The sequence below is a fragment of the Cricetulus griseus genome, chromosome 3, assembly GCF_003668045.3.
Source record: "Cricetulus griseus strain 17A/GY chromosome 3, alternate assembly CriGri-PICRH-1.0, whole genome shotgun sequence".
Taxonomy (NCBI): Eukaryota; Metazoa; Chordata; class Mammalia; order Rodentia; family Cricetidae; genus Cricetulus; species Cricetulus griseus.
The window spans coordinates 280,195,241-280,201,105 of NC_048596.1; positions in this window are offsets into that span (position 1 = coordinate 280,195,241).

Sequence of the window (5,865 nt, forward strand, 5' to 3'; positions counted from 1 at the left end):
TGTGGCTGCACATAGAGTTCAAACAGCATGTAGTGTGTAGTGAATGAAATTCAATACATGTGAACTTTGCCGGAAACACGTGGTGCTCACTTATATGTCATTTTGTATTTTCTTGGTCGTTTTGCAGTCAGAAGACTTTAATGTTGACAAATTTCCTATGACCTGAGTAGCTAACTATGTGGTGAGTCATGACCTAGAATTTAAGAACAAAAGCTTTGGGACGAAAGGACACAGTCAAGGCTGCCTGTGCAAAAAGAAAGCTGAAGGACAGAAAATTAATGATAATAATGATGGTGATGACAATAGTAATTAAAAATAGACCCTGTATCAATGGGAAACAGAGAATAAGCTTCAGAAATCCAGAGTGAAAGGGCTGGAGAAAAGAGAAAAATCAGTGGAGCAAATAAAAGCAAGCAGAACGTGGGGTCAGCTGCAAAGTTCTTTCACAGGGAGAAAGAGAATGCAGGCTACGGCGAGAGTCAACCACACAACTGGTCATTTCTGAAGTGGCCTGTGTAAGAAAGCTGTGAACTTACTGTGAACTGTGAATGGTGCAGAGTGCAGAATGTTTTCCCCACAAGGTGGCCTTCTGAAAAGAATTACATCAACTATGATAAGTGGATGCACTTCAAAGCAAGGGAATGCCCTTGCTTTATCTCTCTGGGAAAGGCAAAGGCCTGGGAGGATGGATGCTCCTAGCCCTACCTCTTTCACATGACCAAAGATAATATTCAGAAGACATAACACCATGTGCCCTCCCTCAGCGTTCTTGTGTTTGCTTAAACTAACTATAAGCATCACGTCATGTATTGCTTGCCTCAGTCATAAGAAAGAGAAGTGCTATATGCATGGCTCTTGTGCTCACATGCCTCCAGTCTCCTGATTCACTCAACCCGATTTCCATCTTTTCCTTCAATCTGCGGAGACTTAGCCTCCTTGCCTGAGGTGGCTTGGCACACTTCTACCTCAGAGCAAGCCGGAGTGACCATGAAACTAGTGGAATTGCAGCTTTTTCTGAGACCGTGAATCCTCAGCCTGTTTTCTCAGGCCACAGAGCAATGGATAACATACATGTTACAGAGAATTGTTATTTAAAAGTGAACTTTTCCAGGGTCCTGAGACCAGGATACTTTACTGTGTAAACTGCCTCAGTTTGGCCTCCCACAGTCCCTGGGTGAGACTCTAGTGCATTGGTTCTCAACATATGGGTTTGATCCCTTGGAGGTCTACCCTTTCTCAAGGGGTACCTAACAGCATCGGAAAACATGGATATTTCCACTGTGAGTCATAACAGTAGCAAAATTACAGTTATCATATAGTAATGAAAACAAGTTTATGGTTGGGCATCACCAAAACATGAGGAACTGTATTCCAGGAAGGACCGCTGAGTTAGGAAGGTCGAGAGAACACAGGAAGATCAGACACAGGCTGGAGGATTTGGGGAGGAGAGTGTCCCCAGGTCAGGAAGTTTGTAGGGAGAAAAAAAAATGAAAAGCGTCTCTCAGAGCTGGACTTGACCCAGAGTATGACTCAGACTCAGGAGCTGCCTGTCACTTACCATAGACAGCATCCTAAGATGCTAAGGCTGCCCACAATATCCACAGAAGCACACTGCCAAAGGAGTGATTATTACTTGGTACTCCTTTGAAGTCCTTGGGAAGGTACTCTTGTGCAGATCTCCCTGAACTTGGAAAAAAGCTCTCTGTTGTGGGTTACCCTACTCTGACACCCCTTGCGGGAGGGATGAGAAGATGCAGCACCAACAACTCAGGCACGGGGAGTCAGAGCGAGCTTGCTGCGGAGTCAGTGAGTAGCAGAGCGAGCCTGCTGCAGACTCATTAAGGAAGTTAGACCTGCCTTTATACCCCCGCCCAAGGTCCTATTGGCTCAGGTGGCTGACTGCTGCATTGTCTTTTCCTCATTGGTGTCTTTGGTCAGGTGTCTCTTCATCAGCAGTCTCTGGGTGTAGAAGCAGACTTGGCTCAGGCAGGAAGTGCCAGCCGGACATGCGGGCTGGCCTGAACACCCACAGCTTGGGTAGACTGGCCTCAATTTTCCCTGCAGTTCTCAGCTACAGTAGCTATCCCAGGGAGAATGAATTGGGGAAATTCTAGGAGGTTCAGTAAACCTAACTGTGACCAACAAGAGGGCCCTCGTCTTCAAGAAAGAAAACTGGATGGTTTCAGGCTCTAGTCCAATATGGACTGGCAACCGTGTGAACGAAAAGACAGAAGTCCACAAGCTCTGCTCAGTGTCTCCTGCTCATGTCGTTAGCATTTTTGTCTCCAAGGACTCATAGGAAGCCATTCTGAAACCTCAGGTTTGCATTTTTATTGCTTGTGTTTCGATACAAGAGCAATACACTCATTTCCTATACATTTATAATTTTTCCTATATCTCATTTAAAATAACATGTTTTTGTTACACTAGACTATCATCTAATTTTGTGTTTTTCTGTTTGGGGACCATACTTAGCATTTTATTTGATTTCTTGCCTCTTTCTTTCCTTGTCTGCAGTCTCTTGCCCCTGCCTATCTACATTTTGCAGTGACTTTTGAGAAAATGCTGTTATAATATTTCATGTGGCCAACCTGGGACACTCACTCTCATGTCCCCAGCATGTTCAGTTCTACCTGTCTGAGTTCAGCACTTCTCCTAAATTTCAGTGTTTTAGGATTTCTACTCCCACCCTAAGACTTCCCCTGAGACTCTCCTTCTTTCTGTGTCTACTCATCTGGTAGTCTGTTTCAGGTTCTGTAGACACAGGGTGATGACTCTGTTTCTCGAACCTTCCGTTTCTGTTTCATAGAAAGCTTCTCCTTAGTGATTCAATCTCATTGCAGGTTCATTCAGGATTTCTAGTGTTTTGTTTTGTTTTTCATGATTCAATCTTGGCAGATTGCATGTGCCTAATTTAATCCATTTCTTCTGGGCTTTCTAAGCCTTTGGTGTTTAATTTTCATTTATTTAGAAGATAAAGATACACGACTGATGACCTAAACACACTCCCCAGTACTCACATGGTGGAGAGAACCAACCCCCACAAGTTGTCTTCTGAACTCCACTTGTACACAGTGGAATGTGTATGCATACACAGATACAGACACACAAAGAGACACAAACTAATTAACAAAGTTATAAAAAATGTAATAGGGGAGGAGAATAGTGGGAGACATGGAGGGGAAATGGGGGTAGATATGATCATGCTTCATTTTATAAGTGTGTGAGATTTTAAATAAATGTAAAAGTATTATATTACAAATTTGTAATCGTCTTTTTTGGGATCTTTGTGGCCATTTGGATATTAGGAGTCTACTGACTGGGAAACATAGGCAGAGGGAGGTGCCATGTAAGCCCTGGAAGAGAGGACCACTAGGCATTCTCCAGTAAGCCAAGACCATGTGGAAACACATAGATTAATAGAAATGGGTTAATAATTAAGACAGAGCTAAACAAATAAGAACCACTAATCATAATTAATATAGTGTCTGTGTGTTTATTTGGGGCTTAAGGGCAGGAGGCCTAGGTGGGAAAGAAAATGCCCACAACAGGCTATGCTGCTGGAAGGTTAGAAGACCTAGATGCTGATAAAAAAATGCAGATGTTGGAAGTTAGGTTTATGAATTTTGAGGAGAGGGAAAGCACTATTGGGAGCTTGGTTAGTGGCTGATAGTATTATTCTCTACTTAAAAAAAAGAAAAACTTGACTTTATTCTACCTGTGTACTGAGAACTAGAGGGATACTAATTAAAAGGAGTGGCTAATTAGTTTTGTGGGGGAGCTTTTGAGGCAGGATAATGATAAAGTATTGCCATGGTTACTGCTCAGTGCTCTTCTCCAGGTCTAGAATGAGAGAGGTTAATCGTGGGGCACAGAGATATAAAAAATGTGCAGTTTGTCAATGAAAGGAACATGAGGAACCCTAAGGTTCTAAAACGTAAGGCAAATGTTGGAAAAAGCAATTGAAATTGTGAAACAGATCCCCATTATCAAAGAACGGGGGCAAAGTCCTCCTTGCCAAAGTTAGGAAAGTGCAAGGACATTTGAAAGGAAAGAACCCAGACTGAGAATACCACCAAACAGTTTCTCTGCTCAAAAACAATCACATTGGGAACTCTTTTGTAGAGTAAACTCTGAGGACAAAAAGAAGCTACTAGAACTTTCATCCAAGAGAGATCTTAGGAAACAAGTCGGACATTGGACATTGTCATTATCCACAGGGCAATGTTTTGGGAGTTACAGAAAATACAATACTAGGGGTCATAGGTTTGTGCATTATAAATCTAAAACTCTACTGAAATCAGGCAATTCATGGAAGGATGAGGTTCTCCAAAGGGAAGCTCTGAGAGGTCACTGCATGATGAGATGAAGGGAAAAAATCTAACTTTCAGTGGAGATCCGATGATACTCAATACACAGCTATTCCTAGTGGACATCTCATAGCTCTGGCACCTGTAACATCTTGGGGTTTCCATTGCAACCAGGTTTCATTTTCACAGCTTCATGCAATGATCTAGCTTTACCACAACTGGAACATAAAGCAAAGGAAGAGTTGAACTTTCCGTATATGGCAAAGCAGCAAAATAATTCATACCAATAAAGAAAAAGAAAACATAATCCAGCCAATTTGAAAACAATTAACAGGCTCATGGACTGCAAACACCATGGTCATGACCTGTGAATCAACAGGGCAGAAGACACCAAGGGCAGGGTGGTGCACAGCAATTTAGAGCTTGCACAGGTCCTGCCCCTGGACATGCTGCTCAACTGCTTGATTGCTCTGACTCTGAGCAGTAACAAAGTATTTGAGATGAAGAATGGTTCATTTTCTGCGTTACATCTCCTTGAAAGATTTCTGTGATCTTTTCTGCCACTGGAGTTTGACATAAATTTTCTTGGCTCAGCTAGGTCCTGCAGCTGCTTCTCTGCCCCAAAGAAACATGCAGACACTATATTAATTATAAATACTGTTGGGCATTGGCTATGGTTTCTTATTTGCTAGCTCAGTCTTAATTATTCACCCATTTTCTAATAATCTATGAATTTCTTTGTGGCCTTATCTTACTTTTTGGGGGGTGGAGGTAGTACAAGAATAGTAGGATGAACCTGGGAGGAATGGGAATCATGGTACATTGTATAAAATAATCAAATAATTAATAAAAACATTATGTTGGGGAAAAGAAAAGAGCTAACAAATTTACAAGAAATAATAAGTATCTTTCAGTGATAATCTATGTAGATGACCTCAGCTCAGATCCAACTATTTATTGTCTGCAAGAAACACACTTCATTGGCAAAGACAAAGATGGATCAATAAAGGATGAAAGTCAGTTTATGCTATGTAGCAAAGCTGGACTCATGTTGCCATAGCTATTCTAATACATCATAAAATATACTTCAAATTTAGTTATAAGTGATAGATAAAACAATGTGGTCTTGTGACTGAGCCTCCCAAGTCCTCACTCACTGCCTCAAGGGGAAACAATTTCACAAGGTCAAGCCATGGGAAGCCAGAGCCACTGGTGTGAGTGGGTTACAAAGACCAATCCCAGGACTCCCAGCTTAGGAACTTCTAACTCTCCGTGTAGGACTAGGAGAGGGGCATGATGGGGAATGTCTTTTCAGGGGCATGCATCCTGTTACTTCTACACAGGCCAGATAAGATGAGAGATGGTGGCGTTCAAATCAAGATCCTCCTTGGCATGGGACTGATGTCAGTGTGCAAACTTTTAATACTAGCTGCAGTCAGACAAGACTGTCTTTAATGAGACTCTGTGCAATTAGACCCCAAAGGACCCTAATTTCCCTTTTCATTCCCCACCCCTTTACCTATACCTCCTCAGAGCAGGGTTGCTGAGGTTGAGA